A 27,921-nucleotide genomic window follows, 5' to 3' on the forward strand; every position below is an offset into this window, starting at 1 on the left:
CTTAACCACCTGCTATCATAAGAGACATCAGGGCTGCATCTTTTGAGCCCAGTACTGAGCCTGAAAAGCGTTTCCAACCCCACTTACAAGTGAAACTTGCTAAAATGTGCCTCTCTGCTCTTCACTGAAAAGCTCATTCTGCGTACATTTTTGGCATGGGTTAGCTCCTGCTGGGTCAGCCGAGCAGCAAATTTCTACTTAACCACCTGCTATCATGAGACATCAGGGCTGCATCTTTTGAGCCCAGTACTGAGCCTGAAAAGCGTTTCCAACCCCACTTACAAGTGAAACTTGCTAAAATGTGCCTGGCTGCTCTTCACTGAAAAGCTTGGTTCTGTACACATTTTTAGCATACGTTTGCTCCTGCTGGGTCAGCCGAGCAGCGAATTTCTACTTAACCACCTGCTACCATGAGAGACATCAGGGCTGCATCTTTTGAGCCCAGTACTGAGCCTGAAAAGCGTTTCCAACCCCACTTACAAGTGAAACTTGCTAAAATGTGCCTCTCTGCTCTTCACTGTAAAGCTCTGTTCTGCATACATTTTTTGCATACGTTTGCTCCTGCTGGGTTAGCCGAGCAGCGAATTTCTACTTAACCACCTGCTATCATGAGAGACATCAGGGATGCATCTTTTGAGCCCAGTACTGAGCCTGAAAAGCGTTTCCAACCCCACTTACAAGTGAAACTTGCTAAAATGTGCCTCTCTGCTCTTCACTGAAAAGCTGATTCTGCGTACATTTTTGGCATAGGTTTGCTCCTGCTGGGTCAGCCGAGCAGCACATTTCTACTTAACCACCTGCTATCATGAGAGACATCAGGGCTGCATCTTTTGAGGCCAGTACTAAGCCTGAAAAGCATTTCCAACCCCACTTACAAGTGAAACTTGCTAAAAATGTGCCTAGCTGCTCTTCACTGAAAAGCTTGTTTCTGCATACATTTTTGGCATACGTTTGCTCCTGCTGGGTCAGCCGAGCAGCGAATTTCTACTTAACCACCTGCTATCATGAGAGACATCAGGGCTGCATCTTTTGAGCCCAGTACTGAGCCTGAAAAGCGTTTCCAACCCCACTCACAAGTGAAACTTGCTAAAATGTGCCTGGCTGCTATTCACTGAAAAGCTTGGTTCTGCACACATTTTTAGCATACGTTTGCTCCTGCTGGGTCAGCCGAGCAGCACATTTCTACTTAACCACCTGCTATCATGGGAGACATCAGGGCTGCATCTTTTGAGCCCAGTACTGAGCCTGAAAAGCGTTTCCAACCCCACTTACAAGTGAAACTTACTAAAATGTGCCTGGCTGCTCTTCACTGAAAAGCTTGGTTCTGCATACATTTTTAGCATATGTTTGCTCCTGCTGGGCCAGCCGAGCAGCGAATTTCTACTTACCACCTGCTATCATGAGAGACATCAGGTCTGCATCTTTTGAGCCCAGTACTGAGCCTGAAAAGCGTTTCCAACCCCACTTACAAGTGAAACTTGCTAAAATGTGCCTCTCTGCTCTTCACTGAAAAGCTGATTCTGCGTACATTTTTGGCATAGGTTTGCTCCTGCTGAGTCAGCCGAGCAGCAAATTTCTACTTAACCACCTGCTATGATGAGATACATCAGGGCTGCATCTTTTGAGCCCAGTACTGAGCCTGAAAAGCATTTCCAACCCCACTTACAAGTGAAACTTGCTAAAATGTGCCTAGCTGCTCTTCACTGAAAAGCTTGTTTCTGCATACATTTTTGGCATACGTTTGCTCCTGCTGGGTCAGTTGAGCAGCACATTTCTACTTAACCACCTGCTATCATGAGAGAGATCAGGGCTGCATCTTTTGAGCCCAGTACTGAGCCTGAAAAGCATTTCCAACCCCACTTACAAGTGAAACTTGCTAAAATGTGTCTGGCTGCTCTTCACTGAAAAGCTTGGTTCTGCACACATTTTTAGCATACGTTTGCTCCTGCTGGGTCAGCCGAGCAGCAAATTTCTACTTAACCACCTGCTATCATGAGAGACATCAGGGCTGCATCTTTGGAGCCCAGTACTGCGCCTGAAAAGCGTTTCGAACCCCACTTACAGTGAAACGTGCTAAAATGTGCCTGGCTGCTCTTCACTGAAAAGCTTGGTTCTGCATACATTTTTAGCATATGTTTGCTCCTGCTGGGCCAGCCGAGCAGCGAATTTCTACTTAACCACCTGCTATCATGAGAGACATCAGGGCTGCTTCTTTTGAGCCCAGTACTGAGCCTGAAAAGCATTTCCAACCCCACTTACAAGTAAAACTTGCTAAAATGTGCCTCTCTGCTCTTCACTGAAAAGCTGATTCTGCGTACATTTTTGACATAGGTTTGCTCCTGCTGAGTCAGCCGAGCAGCAAATTTCTACTTAACCACCTGCTATCATGAGATACATCAGGGCTGCATCTTTTGAGCCAAGTACTGAGCCTGAAAAGCATTTCCAACCCCACTTACAAGTGAAACTTGCTAAAATGTGCCTAGCTGCTCTTCACTGAAAAGCTTGTTTCTGCATACATTTTTGGCATACGTTTGCTCCTGCTGGGTCAGCCGAGCAGCGAATTTCTACTTAACCACCTGCTATCATGAGAGACATCAGGGCTGCATCTTTTGAGCCCAGTACTGAGCCTGAAAAGCGTTTCCAACCCCACTTACAAGTGAAACTTGCTAAAATGTGCCTGGCTGCTCTTCACTGAAAAGCTTGGTTCTGCATACATTTTTAGCATACGTTTGCTCCTGCTGGGTCAGCCGAGCAGCAAATTTCTACTTAACCACCTGCTATCATGAGAGAGATCAAGGCTGCATCTTTTGAGCCCAGTACTGAGCCTGAAAAGCATTTCCAACCCCACTTACAAGTGAAACTTGCTAAAATGTGTCTGGCTGCTCTTCACTGAAAAGCTTGGTTCTGCACACATTTTTAGCATACGTTTGCTCCTGCTGGGTCAGCCGAGCAGCAAATTTCTACTTAACCACCTGCTATCATGAGAGACATCAGGCTGCATCTTATGAGCCCAGTACTGAGCCTGAAAAGCGTTTCCAACCCCACTTACAAGTGAAACTTGCTAAAATGTGCCTGGCTGCTATTCACTGAAAAGCTTGGTTCTGCACACATTTTTAGCATACGTTTGCTCCTGCTGGGTCAGCCGAACAGCACATTTCTACTTAACCACCTGCTATCATGAGAGACATCAGGGCTGCATCTTTTGAGCCCAGTACTGAGCCTGAAAAGCGTTTCCAACCCCACTTACAAGTGAAACTTGCCAAAATGTGCCTCTCTGCTCTTCACTGAAAAGCTGATTCTGCGTACATTTTTAGCATAGGTTTGCTCCTGCTGGGTCAGCCGAGAAGCAAATTTCGACTTAACCACCTGCTATCATGAGATACAGCAGGGCTGCATCTTTTGAGGCCAGTACTGAGTCTGAAAAGCGTTTCCAACCCCACTTACAAGTGAAACTTGCTAAAATGTGCCTGGCTGCTCTTCACTGAAAAGCTTGGTTCTGCACACATTTTTAGCATACGTTTGCTCCTGCTGGGTCAGCCGAGCAGCGAATTTCTACTTAACCACCTGCTATCATGAGAGACATCAGGGCTGCATCTTTTGAGCCCAATACTGAGCCTGAAAAGCGTTTCCAACCCCACTTACAAGTGAAACTTGCGAAAATGTGCCTGGCTGCTCTTCACTGAAAACTTGTTTCTGCATACATTTTAGGCATACGTTTGCTCCTGCTGCGTCAGCAGAGCAGCGAATTTCTACTTAACCACCTGCTATCATGAGAGACATCAGGGCTGCATCTTTTGAGCCCAGTACTGAGCCTGAAAAGCGTTTCCAACCCCACTTACAAGTGAAACTTGCCAAAATGTGCCTCTCTGCTCTTCACTGAAAAGCTTATTCTGCGTACATTTTTGGCATAGGTTTGCTCCTGCTGGGTCAGCCGAGCAGCAAATTTCGACTTAACCACCTGCTATCATGAGATACAGCAGGGCTGCATCTTTTGAGGCCAGTACTGAGCCTGAAAAGCATTTCCAACCCCACTTACAAGTGAAACTTGCTAAAATATGCCTGGCTGCTCTTCACTGAAAGCTTGGTTCTGCACATATTTTTAGCATACGTTTGCTCCTGCTGGGTCAGCCGAGCAGCGAATTTCTACTTAACCACCTGCTATCATGAGAGACATCAGGGCTGCATCTTTTGAGCCCAGTACTGAGCCTGAAAAGCATTTCCAACCCCACTTACAAGTGAAATTTGCTAAAATGTGCCTGGCTGCTCTTCACTGAAAAGCTTGGTTCTGCATACATTTTTAGCATACGTTTGCTCCTGCTGGGTCAGCCGAGCAGCGAATTTCTACTTAACCACCTGCTATCATGAGAGACATCAGGGCTGCATCTTTGGAGCCCAGTACTGCGCCTGAAAAGCGTTTCCAACCCCACTTACAGTGAAACGTGCTAAAATGTGCCTGGCTGCTCTTCACTGAAAAGCTTGGTTCTGCATACATTTTTTGCATATGTTTGCTCCTGCTGGGCCAGCCGAGAAGCCAATTTCTACTTAACCACCTGCTATCATGAGAGACATTAGGGCTGCATCTTTTGAGCCCAGTACTGAGCCTGAAAAGCGTTTCCAACCCCACTTACAAGTAAAACTTGCTAAAATGTGCCTCTCTGCTCTTCACTGAAAAGCTGATTCTGCGTACATTTTTGGCATAGGTTTGCTCCTGCTGAGTCAGCCGAGCAGCAAATTTCTACTTAACCACCTGCTATCATGAGATACATCAGGGCTGCATCTTTTGAGCCCAGTACTGAGCCTGAAAAGCATTTCTAACCCCACTTACAAGTGAAACTTGCTAAAATGTGCCTAGCTGCTCTTCACTGAAAAGCTTGTTTCTGCATACATTTTTGGCATACGTTTGCTCCTGCTGGGTCAGCCGAGCAGCGAATTTCTACTTAACCACCTGCTATCATGAGAGACATCAGGGCTGCATCTTTTGAGCCCAGTACTGAGCCTGAAAAGCGTTTCCAACCCCACTTACAAGTGAAACTTGCTAAAATGTGCCTGGCTGCTCTTCACTGAAAAGCTTGGTTCTGCATACATTTTTAGCATACGTTTGCTCCTGCTGGGTCAGCCGAGCAGCACATTTCTACTTAACCACCTGCTATCATGAGATACAGCAGGGCTGCATCTTTTGAGGCCAGTACTGAGCCTGAAAAGCGTTTCCAACCCCACTTACAAGTGAAACTTGCTAAAATGTGCCTGGCTGCTCTTCACTGAAAAGCTTGGTTCTGCACACATTTTTAGCATACGTTTGCTCCTGCTGGGTCAGCCGAGCAGCGAATTTCTACTTAACCACCTGCTATCATGAGAGACATCAGGGCTGCATCTTTTGAGCCCAGTACTGAGCCTGAAAAGCGTTTCCAACCCCACTTACAAGTGAAACTTGCCAAAATGTGCCTCTCTGCTCTTCACTGAAAATCTTATTCTGCGTACATTTTTGGCATAGGTTTGCTCCTGCTGGGTCAGCCGAGCAGCAAATTTCGACTTAACCACCTGCTATCATGAGATACAGCAGGGCTGCATCTTTTGAGGCCAGTACTAAGCCTGAAAAGCATTTCCAACCCCACTTACAAGTGAAACTTGCTAAAAATGTGCCTAGCTGCTCTTCACTGAAAAGCTTGTTTCTGCATACATTTTTGGAATACGTTTGCTCCTGCTGGGTCAGCCGAGCAGCGAATTTCTACTTAACCACCTGCTATCATGAGAGACATCAGGGCTGCATCTTTTGAGCCCAGTACTGAGCCTGAAAAGCGTTTCCAACCCCACTCACAAGTGAAACTTGCTAAAATGTGCCTGGCTGCTATTCACTGAAAAGCTTGGTTCTGCACTTATTTTTAGCATACGTTTGCTCCTGCTGGGTCAGCCGAGCAGCGAATTTCTACTTAACCACCTGCTATCATGAGAGACATCAGGGCTGCATCTTTTGAGCCCAGTACTGAGCCTGAAAAGCGTTTCCAACCCCACTTACAAGTGAAACTTGCTAAAATGTGCCTCTCTGCTCTTCACTGAAAAGCTGATTCTGCGTACATTTTTGGCATAGGTTTGCTCCTGCTGAGTCAGCCGAGCAGCAAATTTCTACTTAACCACCTGCTATCATGAGATACATCAGGGCTGCATCTTTTGAGCCCAGTACTGAGCCTGAAAAGCATTTCCAACCCCACTTACAAGTGAAACTTGCTAAAATGTGCCTAGCTGCTCTTCACTGAAAAGCTTGTTTCTGCATACATTTTTGGCATACGTTTGCTCCTGCTGGGTCAGCCGAGCAGCGAATTTCTACTTAACCACCTGCTATCATGAGAGACATCAGGGCTGCATCTTTTGAGCCCAGTACTGAGCCTGAAAAGCGTTTCCAACCCCACTTACAAGTGAAACTTGCTAAAATGTGCCTGGCTGCTCTTCACTGAAAAGCTTGGTTCTGCATACATTTTTAGCATACGTTTGCTCCTGCTGGGTCAGCCGAGCAGCAAATTTCTACTTAACCACCTGCTATCATGAGAGAGATCAGGGCTGCATCTTTTGAGCCCAGTACTGAGCCTGAAAAGCATTTCCAACCCCACTTACAAGTGAAACTTGCTGAAATGTGTCTGGCTGCTCTTCACTGAAAAGCTTGGTTCTGCACACATTTTTAGCATACGTTTGCTCCTGCTGGGTCAGCCGAGCAGCAAATTTCTACTTAACCACCTGCTATCATGAGAGACATCAGGCTGCATCTTATGAGCCCAGTACTGAGCCTGAAAAGCGTTTCCAATCCCACTTACAAGTGAAACTTGCTAAAATGTGCCTGGCTGCTATTCACTGAAAAGCTTGGTTCTGCACACATTTTTAGCATACGTTTGCTCCTGCTGGGTCAGCCGAGCAGCACATTTCTACTTAACCACCTGCTATCATGAGAGACATCAGGGCTGCATCTTTTGAGCCCAGTACTGAGCCTGAAAAGCGTTTCCAACCCCACTTACAAGTGAAACTTGCTAAAATGTGCCTGGCTGCTCTTCACTGAAAAGCTTGGTTCTGCATACATTTTTAGCATATGTTTGCTCCTGCTGGGCCAGCCGAGCAGCGAATTTCTACTTAACCACCTGCTATCATGAGAGACAGCAGGGCTGCATCTTTTGAGCCCAGTACTGAGCCTGAAAAGCGTTTCCAACCCCACTTACAAGTGAAACTTGCTAAAATGTGCCTGGCTGTTCTTCACTGAAAAGCTTGGTTCTGCATACATTTTTAGCATACGTTTGCTCCTGCTGGGTCAGCCGAGCAGCGAATTTCTACTTAACCACCTGCATCATGAGAGACATCAGGGCTGCATCTTTTGAGCCCAGTACTGAGCCTGAAAAGCATTTCCAACCCCACTTACAAGTGAAACTTGCTAAAATGTGCCTGGCTGCTCTTCACTGAAAAGCTTGTTTCTGCATACATTTTTGGCATACGTTTGCTCCTGCTGCGTCAGCAGAGCAGCGAATTTCTACTTAACCATCTGCTATCATGAGAGACATCAGGGCTGCATCTTTTGAGCCCAGTACTGAGCCTGAAAAGCGTTTCCAACCCCACTTACAAGTGAAACTTGCCAAAATGTGCCTCTCTGCTGTTCACTGAAAAGCTGATTCTGCGTACATTTTTGGCATAGGTTTGCTCCTGCTGGGTCAGCCGAGCAGCAAATTTCGACTTAACCACCTGCTATCATGAGATACAGCAGGGCTGCATCTTTTGAGGCCAGTACTGAGCCTGAAAAGCGTTTCCAACCCCACTTACAAGTGAAACTTGCTAAAATGTGCCTGGCTGCTCTTCACTGAAAAGCTTGGTTCTGCACACATTTTTAGCATACGTTTGCTCCTGCTGGGTCAGCCGAGCAGCGAATTTCTACTTAACCACCTGCTATCATGAGAGACATCAGGGCTGCATCTTTTGAGCCCAGTACTGAGCCTGAAAAGCGTTTCCAACCCCACTTACAAGTGAAACTTGCTAAAATGTGCCTGGCTGCTCTTCACTGAAAAGCTTGGTTCTGCATACATTTTTAGCATACGTTTGCTCCTGCTGGGTCAGCCGAGCAGCGAATTTCTACTTAACCACCTGCTATCATGAGAGACATCAGGGCTGCATCTTTTGAGCCCAGTACTGAGCCTGAAAAGCGTTTCCAACCCCACTTACAAGTGAAACTTGCTAAACTGTGCCTCTCTGCTCTTCACTGAAAAGCTTGGTTCTGCATACATTTTTAGCATACGTTTGCTCCTGTTGGGTCAGCCGAGCAGCACATTTCTACTTAACCACCTGCTATCATGAGAGACATCAGGGCTGCATCTTTTGAGCCTAGTAGTGAGCCTGAAAAGCATTTCCAACCCCACTTACAAGTGAAACTTGCTAAAATGTGCCTGTCTGCTCTTCACTGAAAAGTTTGTTTCTGCATAAATTTTTAGCATACATTTGCTCCTGCTGGGTCAGCCGAGCAGCAAATTTCTACTTAACCACCTGCTATCATGAGAGACATCAGGGCTGCATCTTTTGAGCCCAGTACTGAGCCTGAAAAGCGTTTCCAACCCCACTTACAAGTGAAACTTGCTAAAATGTGCCTCTCTGCTCTTCACTGAAAAGCTCATTCTGCGTACATTTTTGGCATGGGTTTGCTCCTGCTGGGTCAGCCGAGCAGCAAATTTCTACTTAACCACCTGCTATCATGAGACATCAGGGCTGCATCTTTTGAGCCCAGTACTGAGCCTGAAAAGCGTTTCCAACCCCACTTACAAGTGAAACTTGCTAAAATGTGCCTGGCTGCTCTTCACTGAAAAGCTTGGTTCTGTACACATTTTTAGCATACGTTTGCTCCTGCTGGGTCAGCCGAGCAGCGAATTTCTACTTAACCACCTGCTACCATGAGAGACATCAGGGCTGCATCTTTTGAGCCCAGTACTGAGCCTGAAAAGCGTTTCCAACCCCACTTACAAGTGAAACTTGCTAAAATGTGCCTCTCTGCTCTTCACTGTAAAGCTCTGTTCTGCATAAATTTTTTGCATACGTTTGCTCCTGCTGGGTTAGCCGAGCAGCGAATTTCTACTTAACCACCTGCTATCATGAGAGACATCAGGGATGCATCTTTTGAGCCCAGTACTGAGCCTGAAAAGCGTTTCCAACCCCACTTACAAGTGAAACTTGCTAAAATGTGCCTCTCTGCTCTTCACTGAAAAGCTGATTCTGCGTACATTTTTGGCATAGGTTTGCTCCTGCTGGGTCAGCCGAGCAGCACATTTCTACTTAACCACCTGCTATCATGAGAGACATCAGGGCTGCATCTTTTGAGGCCAGTACTAAGCCTGAAAAGCATTTCCAACCCCACTTACAAGTGAAACTTGCTAAAAATGTGCCTAGCTGCTCTTCACTGAAAAGCTTGTTTCTGCATACATTTTTGGCATACGTTTGCTCCTGCTGGGTCAGCCGAGCAGCGAATTTCTACTTAACCACCTGCTATCATGAGAGACATCAGGGCTGCATCTTTTGAGCCCAGTACTGAGCCTGAAAAGTGTTTCCAACCCCACTCACAAGTGAAACTTGCTAAAATGTGCCTGGCTGCTATTCACTGAAATGCTTGGTTCTGCACACATTTTTAGCATACGTTTGCTCCTGCTGGGTCAGCCGAGCAGCACATTTCTACTTAACCACCTGCTATCATGGGAGACATCAGGGCTGCATCTTTTGAGCCCAGTACTGAGCCTGAAAAGCGTTTCCAACCCCACTTACAAGTGAAACTTGCTAAAATGTGCCTGGCTGCTCTTCACTGAAAAGCTTGGTTCTGCATACATTTTTAGCATATGTTTGCTCCTGCTGGGCCAGCCGAGCAGCGAATTTCTACTTACCACCTGCTATCATGAGAGACATCAGGTCTGCATCTTATGAGCCCAGTACTGAGCCTGAAAAGCGTTTCCAACCCCACTTACAAGTGAAACTTGCTAAAATGTGCCTGGCTGCTATTCACTGAAAAGCTTGGTTCTGCACACATTTTTAGCATACGTATGCTCCTGCTGGGTCAGCCGAGCAGCGAATTTCTACTTAACCACCTGCTATCATGAGATACATCAGGGCTGCATCTTTTGAGCCCAGTACTGAGCCTGAAAAGCATTTCCAACCCCACTTACAAGTGAAACTTGCTAAAATGTGCCTGGCTGTTCTTCACTGAAAAGCTTGGTTCTGCATACATTTTTAGCATACGTTTGCTCCTGCTGGGTCAGCCGAGCAGCAAATTTCTACTTAACCACCTGCATCATGAGAGACATCAGGGCTGCATCTTTTGAGCCCAGTACTGAGCCTGAAAAGCATTTCCAACCCCACTTACAAGTGAAACTTGCTAAAATGTGCCTGGCTGCTCTTCACTGAAAAGCTTGTTTCTGCATACATTTTTGGCATACGTTTGCTCCTGCTGCATCAGCAGAGCAGTGAATTTCGACTTAACCACCTGCTATCATGAGATACAGCAGGGCTGCATCTTTTGAGGCCAGTACTGAGCCTGAAAAGCGTTTCCAACCCCACTTACAAGTGAAACTTGCTAAAATGTGCCTGGCTGCTCTTCACTGAAAAGCTGATTCTGCGTACATTTTTGGCATAGGTTTGCTCCTGCTGGGTCAGCCGAGCAGCAAATTTCGACTTAACCACCTGCTATCATGAGATACAGCAGGGCTGCATCTTTTGAGGCCAGTACTGAGCCTGAAAAGCGTTTCCAACCCCACTTACAAGTGAAACTTGCTAAAATGTGCCTGGCTGCTCTTCACTGAAAAGCTTGGTTCTGCACACATTTTTAGCATACGTTTGCTCCTGCTGGGTCAGCCGAGCAGCGAATTTCTACTTAACCACCTGCTATCATGAGAGACATCAGGGCTGCATCTTTTGAGCCCAGTACTGAGCCTGAAAAGCATTTCCAACCCCACTTACAAGTGAAATTTGCTAAAATGTGCCTGGCTGCTCTTCACTGAAAAGCTTGGTTCTGCATACATTTTTAGCATACGTTTGCTCCTGCTGGGTCAGCCGAGCAGCGAATTTCTACTTAACCACCTGCTATCATGAGAGACATCAGGGCTGCATCTTTGGAGCCCAGTACTGCGCCTGAAAAGCGTTTCCAACCCCACTTACAGTGAAACGTGCTAAAATGTGCCTGGCTGCTCTTCACTGAAAAGCTTGGTTCTGCATACATTTTTTGCATATGTTTGCTCCTGCTGGGCCAGCCGAGAAGCCAATTTCTACTTAACCACCTGCTATCATGAGAGACATTAGGGCTGCATCTTTTGAGCCCAGTACTGAGCCTGAAAAGCGTTTCCAACCCCACTTACAAGTAAAACTTGCTAAAATGTGCCTCTCTGCTCTTCACTGAAAAGCTGATTCTGCGTACATTTTTGGCATAGGTTTGCTCCTGCTGAGTCAGCCGAGCAGCAAATTTCTACTTAACCACCTGCTATCATGAGATACATCAGGGCTGCATCTTTTGAGCCCAGTACTGAGCCTGAAAAGCATTTCTAACCCCACTTACAAGTGAAACTTGCTAAAATGTGCCTAGCTGCTCTTCACTGAAAAGCTTGTTTCTGCATACATTTTTGGCATACGTTTGCTCCTGCTGGGTCAGCCGAGCAGCGAATTTCTACTTAACCACCTGCTATCATGAGAGACATCAGGGCTGCATCTTTTGAGCCCAGTACTGAGCCTGAAAAGCGTTTCCAACCCCACTTACAAGTGAAACTTGCTAAAATGTGCCTGGCTGCTCTTCACTGAAAAGCTTGGTTCTGCATACATTTTTAGCATACGTTTGCTCCTGCTGGGTCAGCCGAGCAGCAAATTTCTACTTAACCACCTGCTATCATGAGAGAGATCAAGGCTGCATCTTTTGAGCCCAGTACTGAGCCTGAAAAGCATTTCCAACCCCACTTACAAGTGAAACTTGCTAAAATGTGTCTGGCTGCTCTTCACTGAAAAGCTTGGTTCTGCACACATTTTTAGCATACGTTTGCTCCTGCTGGGTCAGCCGAGCAGCAAATTTCTACTTAACCACCTGCTATCATGAGAGACATCAGGCTGCATCTTATGAGCCCAGTACTGAGCCTGAAAAGCGTTTCCAACCCCACTTACAAGTGAAACTTGCTAAAATGTGCCTGGCTGCTATTCACTGAAAAGCTTGGTTCTGCACACATTTTTAGCATACGTTTGCTCCTGCTGGGTCAGCCGAGCAGCACATTTCTACTTAACCACCTTCTATCATGAGAGACATCAGGGCTGCATCTTTTGAGCCCAGTACTGAGCCTGAAAAGCGTTTCCAACCCCACTTACAAGTGAAACTTGCCAAAATGTGCCTCTCTGCTCTTCACTGAAAAGCTGATTCTGCGTACATTTTTGGCATAGGTTTGCTCCTGCTGGGTCAGCCGAGAAGCAAATTTCGACTTAACCACCTGCTTCATGAGATACAGCAGGGCTGCATCTTTTGAGGCCAGTACTGAGCCTGAAAAGCGTTTCCAACCCCACTTACAAGTGAAACTTGCTAAAATGTGCCTGGCTGCTCTTCACTGAAAAGCTTGGTTCTGCACACATTTTTAGCATACGTTTGCTCCTGCTGGGTCAGCCGAGCAGCGAATTTCTACTTAACCACCTGCTATCATGAGAGACATCAGGGCTGCATCTTTTGAGCCCAGTACTGAGCCTGAAAAGCGTTTCCAACCCCACTTACAAGTGAAACTTGCCAAAATGTGCCTCTCTGCTCTTCACTGAAAAGCTTATTCTGCGTACATTTTTGGCATAGGTTTGCTCCTGCTGGGTCAGCCGAGCAGCAAATTTCGACTTAACCACCTGCTATCATGAGATACAGCAGGGCTGCATCTTTTGAGGCCAGTACTAAGCCTGAAAAGCATTTCCAACCCCACTTACAAGTGAAACTTGCTAAAAATGTGCCTAGCTGCTCTTCACTGAAAAGCTTGTTTCTGCATACATTTTTGGAATACGTTTGCTCCTGCTGGGTCAGCCGAGCAGCGAATTTCTACTTAACCACCTGCTATCATGAGAGACATCAGGGCTGCATCTTTTGAGCCCAGTACTGAGCCTGAAAAGCGTTTCCAACCCCACTCACAAGTGAAACTTGCTAAAATGTGCCTGGCTGCTATTCACTGAAAAGCTTGGTTCTGCACTTATTTTTAGCATACGTTTGCTCCTGCTGGGTCAGCCGAGCAGCGAATTTCTACTTAACCACCTGCTATCATGAGAGACATCAGGGCTGCATCTTTTGAGCCCAGTACTGAGCCTGAAAAGCGTTTCCAACCCCACTTACAAGTGAAACTTGCTAAAATGTGCCTCTCTGCTCTTCACTGAAAAGCTGATTCTGCGTACATTTTTGGCATAGGTTTGCTCCTGCTGAGTCAGCCGAGCAGCAAATTTCTACTTAACCACCTGCTACCATGAGATACATCAGGGCTGCATCTTTTGAGCCCAGTACTGAGCCTGAAAAGCATTTCCAACCCCACTTACAAGTGAAACTTGCTAAAATGTGCCTAGCTGCTCTTCACTGAAAAGCTTGTTTCTGCATACATTTTTGGCATACGTTTGCTCCTGCTGGGTCAGCCGAGCAGCGAATTTCTACTTAACCACCTGCTATCATGAGAGACATCAGGGCTGCATCTTTTGAGCCCAGTACTGAGCCTGAAAAGCGTTTCCAACCCCACTTACAAGTGAAACTTGCTAAAATGTGCCTGGCTGCTCTTCACTGAAAAGCTTGGTTCTGCATACATTTTTAGCATACGTTTGCTCCTGCTGGGTCAGCCGAGCAGCAAATTTCTACTTAACCACCTGCTATCATGAGAGAGATCAGGGCTGCATCTTTTGAGCCCAGTACTGAGCCTGAAAAGCATTTCCAACCCCACTTACAAGTGAAACTTGCTGAAATGTGTCTGGCTGCTCTTCACTGAAAAGCTTGGTTCTGCACACATTTTTAGCATACGTTTGCTCCTGCTGGGTCAGCCGAGCAGCAAATTTCTACTTAACCACCTGCTATCATGAGAGACATCAGGCTGCATCTTATGAGCCCAGTACTGAGCCTGAAAAGCGTTTCCAACCCCACTTACAAGTGAAACTTGCTAAAATGTGCCTGGCTGCTATTCACTGAAAAGCTTGGTTCTGCACACATTTTTAGCATACGTTTGCTCCTGCTGGGTCAGCCGAGCAGCACATTTCTACTTAACCACCTGCTATCATGAGAGACATCAGGGCTGCATCTTTTGAGCCCAGTACTGAGCCTGAAAAGCGTTTCCAACCCCACTTACAAGTGAAACTTGCTAAAATGTGCCTGGCTGCTCTTCACTGAAAAGCTTGGTTCTGCATACATTTTTAGCATATGTTTGCTCCTGCTGGGCCAGCCGAGCAGCGAATTTCTACTTAACCACCTGCTATCATGAGAGACAGCAGGGCTGCATCTTTTGAGCCCAGTACTGAGCCTGAAAAGCGTTTCCAACCCCACTTACAAGTGAAACTTGCTAAAATGTGCCTGGCTGTTCTTCACTGAAAAGCTTGGTTCTGCATACATTTTTAGCATACGTTTGCTCCTGCTGGGTCAGCCGAGCAGCGAATTTCTACTTAACCACCTGCATCATGAGAGACATCAGGGCTGCATCTTTTGAGCCCAGTACTGAGCCTGAAAAGCATTTCCAACCCCACTTGCAAGTGAAACTTGCTAAAATGTGCCTGGCTGCTCTTCACTGAAAAGCTTGTTTCTGCATACATTTTTGGCATACGTTTGCTCCTGCTGCGTCAGCAGAGCAGCGAATTTCTACTTAACCATCTGCTATCATGAGAGACATCAGGGCTGCATCTTTTGAGCACAGTACTGAGCCTGAAAAGCGTTTCCAACCCCACTTACAAGTGAAACTTGCCAAAATGTGCCTCTCTGCTCTTCACTGAAAAGCTGATTCTGCGTACATTTTTGGCATAGGTTTGCTCCTGCTGGGTCAGCCGAGCAGCAAATTTCGACTTAACCACCTGCTATCATGAGATACAGCAGGGCTGCATCTTTTGAGGCCAGTACTGAGCCTGAAAAGCGTTTCCAACCCCACTTACAAGTGAAACTTGCTAAAATGTGCCTGGCTGCTCTTCACTGAAAAGCTTGGTTCTGCACACATTTTTAGCATATGTTTGCTCCTGCTGGGTCAGCCGAGCAGCGAATTTCTACTTAACCACCTGCTATCATGAGAGACATCAGGGCTGCATCTTTTGAGCCCAGTACTGAGCCTGAAAAGCGTTTCCAACCCCACTTACAAGTGAAACTTGCTAAAATGTGCCTGGCTGCTCTTCACTGAAAAGCTTGGTTCTGCATACATTTTTAGCATACGTTTGCTCCTGCTCGGTCAGCCGAGCAGCGAATTTCTACTTAACCACCTGCTATCATGAGAGACATCAGGGCTGCATCTTTTGAGCCCAGTACTGAGCCTGAAAAGCGTTTCCAACCCCACTTACAAGTGAAACTTGCTAAACTGTGCCTCTCTGCTCTTCACTGAAAAGCTTGGTTCTGCATACATTTTTAGCATACGTTTGCTCCTGCTGGGTCAGCCGAGCAGCACATTTCTACTTAACCACCTGCTATCATGAGAGACATCAGGGCTGCATCTTTTGAGCCTAGTAGTGAGCCTGAAAAGCATTTCCAACCCCACTTACAAGTGAAACTTGATAAAATGTGCCTGTCTGCTCTTCACTGAAAAGTTTGTTTCTGCATAAATTTTTAGCATACATTTGCTCCTGCTGGGTCAGCCGAGCAGCAAATTTCTACTTAACCACCTGCTATCATGAGAGACATCAGGGCTGCATCTTTTGAGCCCAGTACTGAGCCTGAAAAGCGTTTCCAACCCCACTTACAAGTGAAACTTGCTAAAATGTGCCTCTCTGCTCTTCACTGAAAAGCTCATTCTGCGTACATTTTTGGCATGGGTTTGCTCCTGCTGGGTCAGCCGAGCAGCAAATTTCTACTTAACCACCTGCTATCATGAGACATCAGGGCTGCATCTTTTGAGCCCAGTACTGAGCCTGAAAAGCGTTTCCAACCCCACTTACAAGTGAAACTTGCTAAAATGTGCCTGGCTGCTCTTCACTGAAAAGCTTGGTTCTGTACACATTTTTAGCATACGTTTGCTCCTGCTGGGTCAGCCGAGCAGCGAATTTCTACTTAACCACCTGCTACCATGAGAGACATCAGGGCTGCATCTTTTGAGCCCAGTACTGAGCCTGAAAAGCGTTTCCAACCCCACTTACAAGTGAAACTTGCTAAAATGTGCCTCTCTGCTCTTCACTGTAAAGCTCTGTTCTGCATACATTTTTTGCATACGTTTGCTCCTGCTGGGTTAGCCGAGCAGCGAATTTCTACTTAACCACCTGCTATCATGAGAGACATCAGGGATGCATCTTTTGAGCCCAGTACTGAGCCTGAAAAGCGTTTCCAACCCCACTTACAAGTGAAACTTGCTAAAATGTGCCTCTCTGCTCTTCACTGAAAAGCTGATTCTGCGTACATTTTTGGCATAGGTTTGCTCCTGCTGGGTCAGCCGAGCAGCACATTTCTACTTAACCACCTGCTATCATGAGAGACATCAGGGCTGCATCTTTTGAGGCCAGTACTAAGCCTGAAAAGCATTTCCAACCCCACTTACAAGTGAAACTTGCTAAAAATGTGCCTAGCTGCTCTTCACTGAAAAGCTTGTTTCTGCATACATTTTTGGCATACGTTTGCTCCTGCTGGGTCAGCCGAGCAGCGAATTTCTACTTAACCACCTGCTATCATGAGAGACATCAGGGCTGCATCTTTTGAGCCCAGTACTGAGCCTGAAAAGCGTTTCCAACCCCACTCACAAGTGAAACTTGCTAAAATGTGCCTGGCTGCTATTCACTGAAAAGCTTGGTTCTGCACACATTTTTAGCATACGTTTGCTCCTGCTGGGTCAGCCGAGCAGCACATTTCTACTTAACCACCTGCTATCATGGGAGACATCAGGGCTGCATCTTTTGAGCCCAGTACTGAGCCTGAAAAGCGTTTCCAACCCCACTTACAAGTGAAACTTGCTAAAATGTGCCTGGCTGCTCTTCACTGAAAAGCTTGGTTCTGCATACATTTTTAGCATATGTTTGCTCCTGCTGGGCCAGCCGAGCAGCGAATTTCTACTTACCACCTGCTATCATGAGAGACATCAGGTCTGCATCTTATGAGCCCAGTACTGAGCCTGAAAAGCGTTTCCAACCCCACTTACAAGTGAAACTTGCTAAAATGTGCCTCTCTGCTCTTCACTGAAAAGCTGATTCTGCGTACATTTGTTGCATAGGTTTGCTCCTGCTGGGTCAGCCGAGCAGCACATTTCTACTTAACCACCTGCTATCATGAGAGACATCAGGGCTGCATCTTTTGAGGCCAGTACTAAGCCTGAAAAGCATTTCCAACCCCACTTACAAGTGAAACTTGCTAAAAATGTGCCTAGCTGCTCTTCACTGAAAAGCTTGTTTCTGCATACATTTTTGGCATACGTTTGCTCCTGCTGGGTCAGCCGAGCAGCGAATTTCTACTTAACCACCTGCTATCATGAGAGACATCAGGGCTGCATATTTTGAGCCCAGTACTGAGCCTGAAAAGCGTTTCCAACCCCACTCACAAGTGAAACTTGCTAAAATGTGCCTGGCTGCTATTCACTGAAAAGCTTGGTTCTGCACTTATTTTTAGCATACGTTTGCTCCTGCTGGGTCAGCCGAGCAGCGAATTTCTACTTAACCACCTGCTATCATGAGAGACATCAGGGCTGCATCTTTTGAGCCCAGTACTGAGCCTGAAAAGCGTTTCCAACCCCACTTACAAGTGAAACTTGCTAAAATGTGCCTCTCTGCTCTTCACTGAAAAGCTGATTCTGCGTACATTTTTGGCATAGGTTTGCTCCTGCTGAGTCAGCCGAGCAGCAAATTTCTACTTAACCACCTGCTATCATGAGATACATCAGGGCTGCATCTTTTGAGCCCAGTACTGAGCCTGAAAAGCATTTCCAACCCCACTTACAAGTGAAACTTGCTAAAATGTGCCTAGCTGTTCTTCACTGAAAAGCTTGTTTCTGCATACATTTTTGGCATACGTTTGCTCCTGCTGGGTCAGCCGAGCAGCGAATTTCTACTTAACCACCTGCTATCATGAGAGACATCAGGGCTGCATCTTTTGAGCCCAGTACTGAGCCTGAAAAGCGTTTCCAACCCCACTTACAAGTGAAACTTGCTAAAATGTGCCTGGCTGCTCTTCACTGAAAAGCTTGGTTCTGCATACATTTTTAGCATACGTTTGCTCCTGCTGGGTCAGCCGAGCAGCAAATTTCTACTTAACCACCTGCTATCATGAGAGAGATCAGGGCTGCATCTTTTGAGCCCAGTACTGAGCCTGAAAAGCATTTCCAACCCCACTTACAAGTGAAACTTGCTGAAATGTGTCTGGCTGCTCTTCACTGAAAAGCTTGGTTCTGCACACATTTTTAGCATACGTTTGCTCCTGCTGGGTCAGCCGAGCAGCAAATTTCTACTTAACCACCTGCTATCATGAGAGACATCAGGCTGCATCTTATGAGCCCAGTACTGAGCCTGAAAAGCGTTTCCAACCCCACTTACAAGTGAAACTTGCTAAAATGTGCCTGGCTGCTATTCACTGAAAAGCTTGGTTCTGCACACATTTTTAGCATACGTTTGCTCCTGCTGGGTCAGCCGAGCAGCACATTTCTACTTAACCACCTGCTATCATGAGAGACATCAGGGCTGCATCTTTTGAGCCCAGTACTGAGCCTGAAAAGCGTTTCCAACCCCACTTACAAGTGAAACTTGCTAAAATGTGCCTGGCTGCTCTTCACTGAAAAGCTTGGTTCTGCATACATTTTTAGCATATGTTTGCTCCTGCTGGGCCAGCCGAGCAGCGAATTTCTACTTAACCACCTGCTATCATGAGAGACAGCAGGGCTGCATCTTTTGAGCCCAGTACTGAGCCTGAAAAGCGTTTCCAACCCCACTTACAAGTGAAACTTGCTAAAATGTGCCTGGCTGTTCTTCACTGAAAAGCTTGGTTCTGCATACATTTTTAGCATACGTTTGCTCCTGCTGGGTCAGCCGAGCAGCGAATTTCTACTTAACCACCTGCATCATGAGAGACATCAGGGCTGCATCTTTTGAGCCCAGTACTGAGCCTGAAAAGCATTTCCAACCCCACTTACAAGTGAAACTTGCTAAAATGTGCCTGGCTGCACTTCACTGAAAAGCTTGTTTCTGCATACATTTTTGGCATACGTTTGCTCCTGCTGCGTCAGCAGAGCAGCGAATTTCTACTTAACCATCTGCTATCATGAGAGACATCAGGGCTGCATCTTTTGAGCACAGTACTGAGCCTGAAAAGCGTTTCCAACCCCACTTACAAGTGAAACTTGCCAAAATGTGCCTCTCTGCTCTTCACTGAAAAGCTGATTCTGCGTACATTTTTGGCATAGGTTTGCTCCTGCTGGGTCAGCCGAGCAGCAAATTTCGACTTAACCACCTGCTATCATGAGATACAGCAGGGCTGCATCTTTTGAGGCCAGTACTGAGCCTGAAAAGCGTTTCCAACCCCACTTACAAGTGAAACTTGCTAAAATGTGCCTGGCTGCTCTTCACTGAAAAGCTTGGTTCTGCACACATTTTTAGCATACGTTTGCTCCTGCTGGGTCAGCCGAGCAGCGAATTTCTACTTAACCACCTGCTATCATGAGAGACATCAGGGCTGCATCTTTTGAGCCCAGTACTGAGCCTGAAAAGCGTTTCCAACCCCACTTACAAGTGAAACTTGCTAAAATGTGCCTGGCTGCTCTTCACTGAAAAGCTTGGTTCTGCATACATTTTTAGCATACGTTTGCTCCTGCTGGGTCAGCCGAGCAGCGAATTTCTACTTAACCACCTGCTATCATGAGAGACATCAGGGCTGCATCTTTTGAGCCCAGTACTGAGCCTGAAAAGCGTTTCCAACCCCACTTACAAGTGAAACTTGCTAAACTGTGCCTCTCTGCTCTTCACTGAAAAGCTTGGTTCTGCATACATTTTTAGCATACGTTTGCTCCTGCTGGGTCAGCCGAGCAGCACATTTCTACTTAACCACCTGCTATCATGAGAGACATCAGGGCTGCATCTTTTGAGCCTAGTAGTGAGCCTGAAAAGCATTTCCAACCCCACTTACAAGTGAAACTTGCTAAAATGTGCCTGTCTGCTCTTCACTGAAAAGTTTGTTTCTGCATAAATTTTTAGCATACATTTGCTCCTGCTGGGTCAGCCGAGCAGCAAATTTCTACTTAACCACCTGCTATCATGAGATACATCAGGGCTGCATCTTTTGAGCCCAGTACTGAGCCTGAAAAGCGTTTCCAACCCCACTTACAAGTGAAACTTGCTAAAATGTGCCTCTCTGCTCTTCACTGAAAAGCTCATTCTGCGTACATTTTTGGCATGGGTTTGCTCCTGCTGGGTCAGCCGAGCAGCAAATTTCTACTTAACCACCTGCTATCATGAGACATCAGGGCTGCATCTTTTGAGCCCAGTACTGAGCCTGAAAAGCGTTTCCAACCCCACTTACAAGTGAAACTTGCTAAAATGTGCCTGGCTGCTCTTCACTGAAAAGCTTGGTTCTGTACACATTTTTAGCATACGTTTGCTCCTGCTGGGTCAGCCGAGCAGCGAATTTCTACTTAACCACCTGCTACCATGAGAGACATCAGGGCTGCATCTTTTGAGCCCAGTACTGAGCCTGAAAAGCGTTTCCAACCCCACTTACAAGTGAAACTTGCTAAAATGTGCCTCTCTGCTCTTCACTGAAAAGCTGATTCTGCGTACATTTTTGGCATAGGTTTGCTCCTGCTGGGTCAGCCGAGCAGCACATTTCTACTTAACCACCTGCTATCATGAGAGACATCAGGGCTGCATCTTTTGAGGCCAGTACTAAGCCTGAAAAGCATTTCCAACCCCACTTACAAGTGAAACTTGCTAAAAATGTGCCTAGCTGCTCTTCACTGAAAAGCTTGTTTCTGCATACATTTTTGGCATACGTTTGCTCCTGCTGGGTCAGCCGAGCAGCGAATTTCTACTTAACCACCTGCTATCATGAGAGACATCAGGGCTGCATATTTTGAGCCCAGTACTGAGCCTGAAAAGCGTTTCCAACCCCACTCACAAGTGAAACTTGCTAAAATGTGCCTGGCTGCTATTCACTGAAAAGCTTGGTTCTGCACTTATTTTTAGCATACGTTTGCTCCTGCTGGGTCAGCCGAGCAGCGAATTTCTACTTAACCACCTGCTATCATGAGAGACATCAGGGCTGCATCTTTTGAGCCCAGTACTGAGCCTGAAAAGCGTTTCCAACCCCACTTACAAGTGAAACTTGCTAAAATGTGCCTCTCTGCTCTTCACTGAAAAGCTGATTCTGCGTACATTTTTGGCATAGGTTTGCTCCTGGTGAGTCAGCCGAGCAGCAAATTTCTACTTAACCACCTGCTATCATGAGATACATCAGGGCTGCATCTTTTGAGCCCAGTACTGAGCCTGAAAAGCATTTCCAACCCCACTTACAAGTGAAACTTGCTAAAATGTGCCTAGCTGTTCTTCACTGAAAAGCTTGTTTCTGCATACATTTTTGGCATACGTTTGCTCCTGCTGGGTCAGCCGAGCAGCGAATTTCTACTTAACCACCTGCTATCATGAGAGACATCAGGGCTGCATCTTTTGAGCCCAGTACTGAGCCTGAAAAGCGTTTCCAACCCCACTTACAAGTGAAACTTGCTAAAATGTGCCTGGCTGCTCTTCACTGAAAAGCTTGGTTCTGCATACATTTTTAGCATACGTTTGCTCCTGCTGGGTCAGCCGAGCAGCAAATTTCTACTTAACCACCTGCTATCATGAGAGAGATCAGGGCTGCATCTTTTGAGCCCAGTACTGAGCCTGAAAAGCATTTCCAACCCCACTTACAAGTGAAACTTGCTGAAATGTGTCTGGCTGCTCTTCACTGAAAAGCTTGGTTCTGCACACATTTTTAGCATACGTTTGCTCCTGCTGGGTCAGCCGAGCAGCAAATTTCTACTTAACCACCTGCTATCATGAGAGACATCAGGCTGCATCTTATGAGCCCAGTACTGAGCCTGAAAAGCGTGTCCAACCCCACTTACAAGTGAAACTTGCTAAAATGTGCCTGGCTGCTATTCACTGAAAAGCTTGGTTCTGCACACATTTTTAGCATACGTTTGCTCCTGCTGGGTCAGCCGAGCAGCACATTTCTACTTAACCACCTGCTATCATGAGAGACATCAGGGCTGCATCTTTTGAGCCCAGTACTGAGCCTGAAAAGCGTTTCCAACCCCACTTACAAGTGAAACTTGCTAAAATGTGCCTGGCTGCTCTTCACTGAAAAGCTTGGTTCTGCATACATTTTTAGCATACGTTTGCTCCTGCTGGGTCAGCCGAGCAGCGAATTTCTACTTAACCACCTGCATCATGAGAGACATCAGGGCTGCATCTTTTGAGCCCAGTACTGAGCCTGAAAAGCATTTCCAACCCCACTTACAAGTGAAACTTGCTAAAATGTGCCTGGCTGCTCTTCACTGAAAAGCTTGTTTCTGCATACATTTTTGGCATACGTTTGCTCCTGCTGCGTCAGCAGAGCAGCGAATTTCTACTTAACCATCTGCTATCATGAGAGACATCAGGGCTGCATCTTTTGAGCACAGTACTGAGCCTGAAAAGCGTTTCCAACCCCACTTACAAGTGAAACTTGCCAAAATGTGCCTCTCTGCTCTTCACTGAAAAGCTGATTCTGCGTACATTTTTGGCATAGGTTTGCTCCTGCTGGGTCAGCCGAGCAGCAAATTTCGACTTAACCACCTGCTATCATGAGATACAGCAGGGCTGCATCTTTTGAGGCCAGTACTGAGCCTGAAAAGCGTTTCCAACCCCACTTACAAGTGAAACTTGCTAAAATGTGCCTGGCTGCTCTTCACTGAAAAGCTTGGTTCTGCACACATTTTTAGCATACGTTTGCTCCTGCTGGGTCAGCCGAGCAGCGAATTTCTACTTAACCACCTGCTATCATGAGAGACATCAGGGCTGCATCTTTTGAGCCCAGTACTGAGCCTGAAAAGCGTTTCCAACCCCACTTACAAGTGAAACTTGCTAAAATGTGCCTGGCTGCTCTTCACTGAAAAGCTTGGTTCTGCATACATTTTTAGCATACGTTTGCTCCTGCTGGGTCAGCCGAGCAGCGAATTTCTACTTAACCACCTGCTATCATGAGAGACATCAGGGCTGCATCTTTTGAGCCCAGTACTGAGCCTGAAAAGCGTTTCCAACCCCACTTACAAGTGAAACTTGCTAAACTGTGCCTCTCTGCTCTTCACTGAAAAGCTTGGTTCTGCATACATTTTTAGCATACGTTTGCTCCTGCTGGGTCAGCCGAGCAGCACATTTCTACTTAACCACCTGCTATCATGAGAGACATCAGGGCTGCATCTTTTGAGCCTAGTAGTGAGCCTGAAAAGCATTTCCAACCCCACTTACAAGTGAAACTTGCTAAAATGTGCCTGTCTGCTCTTCACTGAAAAGTTTGTTTCTGCATAAATTTTTAGCATACATTTGCTCCTGCTGGGTCAGCCGAGCAGCAAATTTCTACTTAACCACCTGCTATCATGAGATACATCAGGGCTGCATCTTTTGAGCCCAGTACTGAGCCTGAAAAGCGTTTCCAACCCCACTTACAAGTGAAACTTGCTAAAATGTGCCTCTCTGCTCTTCACTGAAAAGCTCATTCTGCGTACATTTTTGGCATGGGTTTGCTCCTGCTGGGTCAGCCGAGCAGCAAATTTCTACTTAACCACCTGCAATCATGAGACATCAGGGCTGCATCTTTTGAGCCCAGTACTGAGCCTGAAAAGCGTTTCCAACCCCACTTACAAGTGAAACTTGCTAAAATGTGCCTGGCTGCTCTTCACTGAAAAGCTTGGTTCTGTACACATTTTTAGCATACGTTTGCTCCTGCTGGGTCAGCCGAGCAGCGAATTTCTACTTAACCACCTGCTACCATGAGAGACATCAGGGCTGCATCTTTTGAGCCCAGTACTGAGCCTGAAAAGCGTTTCCAACCCCACTTACAAGTGAAACTTGCTAAAATGTGCCTCTCTGCTCTTCACTGTAAAGCTCTGTTCTGCATACATTTTTTGCATACGTTTGCTCCTGCTGGGTTAGCCGAGCAGCGAATTTCTACTTAACCACCTGCTATCATGAGAGACATCAGGGATGCATCTTTTGAGCCCAGTACTGAGCCTGAAAAGCGTTTCCAACCCCACTTACAAGTGAAACTTGCTAAAATGTGCCTCTCTGCTCTTCACTGAAAAGCTGATTCTGCGTACATTTTTGGCATAGGTTTGCTCCTGCTGGGTCAGCCGAGCAGCACATTTCTACTTAACCACCTGCTATCATGAGAGACATCAGGGCTGCATCTTTTGAGGCCAGTACTAAGCCTGAAAAGCATTTCCAACCCCACTTACAAGTGAAACTTGCTAAAAATGTGCCTAGCTGCTCTTCACTGAAAAGCTTGTTTCTGCATACATTTTTGGCATACGTTTGCTCCTGCTGGGTCAGCCGAGCAGCGAATTTCTACTTAACCACCTGCTATCATGAGAGACATCAGGGCTGCATCTTTTGAGCCCAGTACTGAGCCTGAAAAGCGTTTCCAACCCCACTCACAAGTGAAACTTGCTAAAATGTGCCTGGCTGCTATTCACTGAAAAGCTTGGTTCTGCACACATTTTTAGCATACGTTTGCTCCTGCTGGGTCAGCCGAGCAGCACATTTCTACTTAACCACCTGCTATCATGGGAGACATCAGGGCTGCATCTTTTGAGCCCAGTACTGAGCCTGAAAAGCGTTTCCAACCCCACTTACAAGTGAAACTTGCTAAAATGTGCCTGGCTGCTCTTCACTGAAAAGCTTGGTTCTGCATACATTTTTAGCATATGTTTGCTCCTGCTGGGCCAGCCGAGCAGCGAATGTCTACTTACCACCTGCTATCATGAGAGACATCAGGTCTGCATCTTATGAGCCCAGTACTGAGCCTGAAAAGCGTTTCCAACCCCACTTACAAGTGAAACTTGCTAAAATGTGCCTGGCTACTATTCACTGAAAAGCTTGGTTCTGCACACATTTTTAGCATACGTTTGCTCCTGCTGGGTCAGCCGAGCAGCGAATTTCTACTTAACCACCTGCTATCATGAGATACATCAGGGCTGCATCTTTTGAGCCCAGTACTGAGCCTGAAAAGCATTTCCAACCCCACTTACAAGTGAAACTTGCTAAAATGTGCCTGGCTGCTCTTCACTGAAAAGCTTGGTTCTGCACACATTTTTAGCATACGTTTGCTCCTGCTGGGTCAGCCGAGCAGCGAATTTCTACTTAACCACCTGCTATCATGAGAGACAGCAGGGCTGCATCTTTTGAGCCCAGTACTGAGCCTGAAAAGCGTTTCCAACCCCACTTACAAGTGAAACTTGCTAAAATGTGCCTGGCTGTTCTTCACTGAAAAGCTTGGTTCTGCATACATTTTTAGCATACGTTTGCTCCTGCTGGGTCAGCCGAGCAGCGAATTTCTACTTAACCACCTGCATCATGAGAGACATCAGGGCTGCATCTTTTGAGCCCAGTACTGAGCCTGAAAAGCATTTCCAACCCCACTTACAAGTGAAACTTGCTAAAATGTGCCTGGCTGCTCTTCACTGAAAAGCTTGTTTCTGCATACATTTTTGGCATACGTTTGCTCCTGCTGCATCAGCAGAGCAGCGAATTTCGACTTAACCACCTGCTATCATGAGAGACATCAGGGCTGCATATTTTGAGCCCAGTACTGAGCCTGAAAAGCGTTTCCAACCCCACTTACAAGTGAAACTTGCCAAAATGTGCCTCTCTGCTCTTCACTGAAAAGCTGATTCTGCGTACATTTTTGGCATAGGTTTGCTCCTGCTGGGTCAGCCGAGCAGCAAATTTCGACTTAACCACCTGCTATCATGAGATACAGCAGGGCTGCATCTTTTGAGGCCAGTACTGAGCCTGAAAAGCGTTTCCAACCCCACTTACAAGTGAAACTTGCTAAAATGTGCCTGGCTGCTCTTCACTGAAAAGCTTGGTTCTGCACACATTTTTAGCATACGTTTGCTCCTGCTGGGTCAGCCGAGCAGCTAATTTCTACTTAACCACCTGCTATCATGAGAGACATCAGGGCTGCATCTTTTGAGCCCAGTACTGAGCCTGAAAAGCGTTTCCAACCCCACTTACAAGTGAAACTTGCTAAAAATGTGCCTCTCTGCTCTTCACTGAAAAGCTTGGTTCTGCATACATTTTTCGCATACGTTTGCTCCTGCTGGGTTAGCCGAGCAGCGAATTTCTACTTAACCACCTGCTATCATGAGAGACATCAGGGATGCATCTTTTGAGCCCAGTACTGAGCCTGAAAAGCGTTTCCAACCCCACTTACAAGTGAAACTTGCTAAAATGTGCCTCTCTGCTCTTCACTGAAAAGCTGATTCTGCGTACATTTTTGGCATAGGTTTGCTCCTGCTGGGTCAGCCGAGCAGCACATTTCTACTTAACCACCTGCTATCATGAGAGACATCAGGGCTGCATCTTTTGAGGCCAGTACTAAGCCTGAAAAGCATTTCCAACCCCACTTACAAGTGAAACTTGCTAAAAATGTGCCTAGCTGCTCTTCACTGAAAAGCTTGTTTCTGCATACATTTTTGGCATACGTTTGCTCCTGCTGGGTCAGCCGAGCAGCGAATTTCTACTTAACCACCTGCTATCATGAGAGACATCAGGGCTTCATCTTTTGAGCCCAGTACTGAACCTGAAAAGCGTTTCCAACCCCACTCACAAGTGAAACTTGCTAAAATGTGCCTGGCTGCTATTCACTGAAAAGCTTGGTTCTGCACACATTTTTAGCATACGTTTGCTCCTGCTGGGTCAGCCGAGCAGCACATTTCTACTTAACCACCTGCTATCATGAGAGACATCAGGGCTGCATCTTTTGAGCCCAGTACTGAGCCTGAAAAGCGTTTCCAACCCCACTTACAAGTGAAACTTGCTAAAATGTGCCTGGCTGCTCTTCACTGAAAAGCTTGGTTCTGCATACATTTTTAGCATATGTTTGCTCCTGCTGGGCCAGCCGAGCAGCGAATTTCTACTTAACCACCTGCTATCATGAGAGACAGCAGGGCTGCATCTTTTGAGCCCAGTACTGAGCCTGAAAAGCGGTTCCAACCCCACTTACAAGTGAAACTTGCTAAAATGTGCCTGGCTGTTCTTCACTGAAAAGCTTTGTTCTGCATACATTTTTAGCATACGTTTGCTCCTGTTGGGTCAGCCGAGCAGCGAATTTCTACTTAACCACCTGCATCATGAGAGACATCAGGGCTGCATCTTTTGAGCCCAGTACTGAGCCTGAAAAGCATTTCCAACCCCACTTACAAGTGAAACTTGCTAAAATGTGCCTGGCTGCTCTTCACTGAAAAGCTTATTCTGCGTACATTTTTGGCATAGGTTTGCTCCTGCTGCGTCAGCAGAGCAGCGAATTTCTACTTAACCACCTGCTATCATGAGAGACATCAGGGCTGCATCTTTTGAGCCCAGTACTGAGCCTGAAAAGCGTTTCCAACCCCACTTACAAGTGAAACTTGCCAAAATGTGCCTCTCTGCTCTTCACTGAAAAGCTTATTCTGCGTACATTTTTGGCATAGGTTTGCTCCTGCTGGGTCAGCCGAGCAGCAAATTTTGACTTAACCACCTGCTATCATGAGATACAGCAGGGGTGCATCTTTTGAGGCCAGTACTGAG

Source organism: Lissotriton helveticus, chromosome 5_1, assembly GCF_964261635.1.
Source record: "Lissotriton helveticus chromosome 5_1, aLisHel1.1, whole genome shotgun sequence".
Classification (NCBI taxonomy): Eukaryota; Metazoa; Chordata; class Amphibia; order Caudata; family Salamandridae; genus Lissotriton; species Lissotriton helveticus.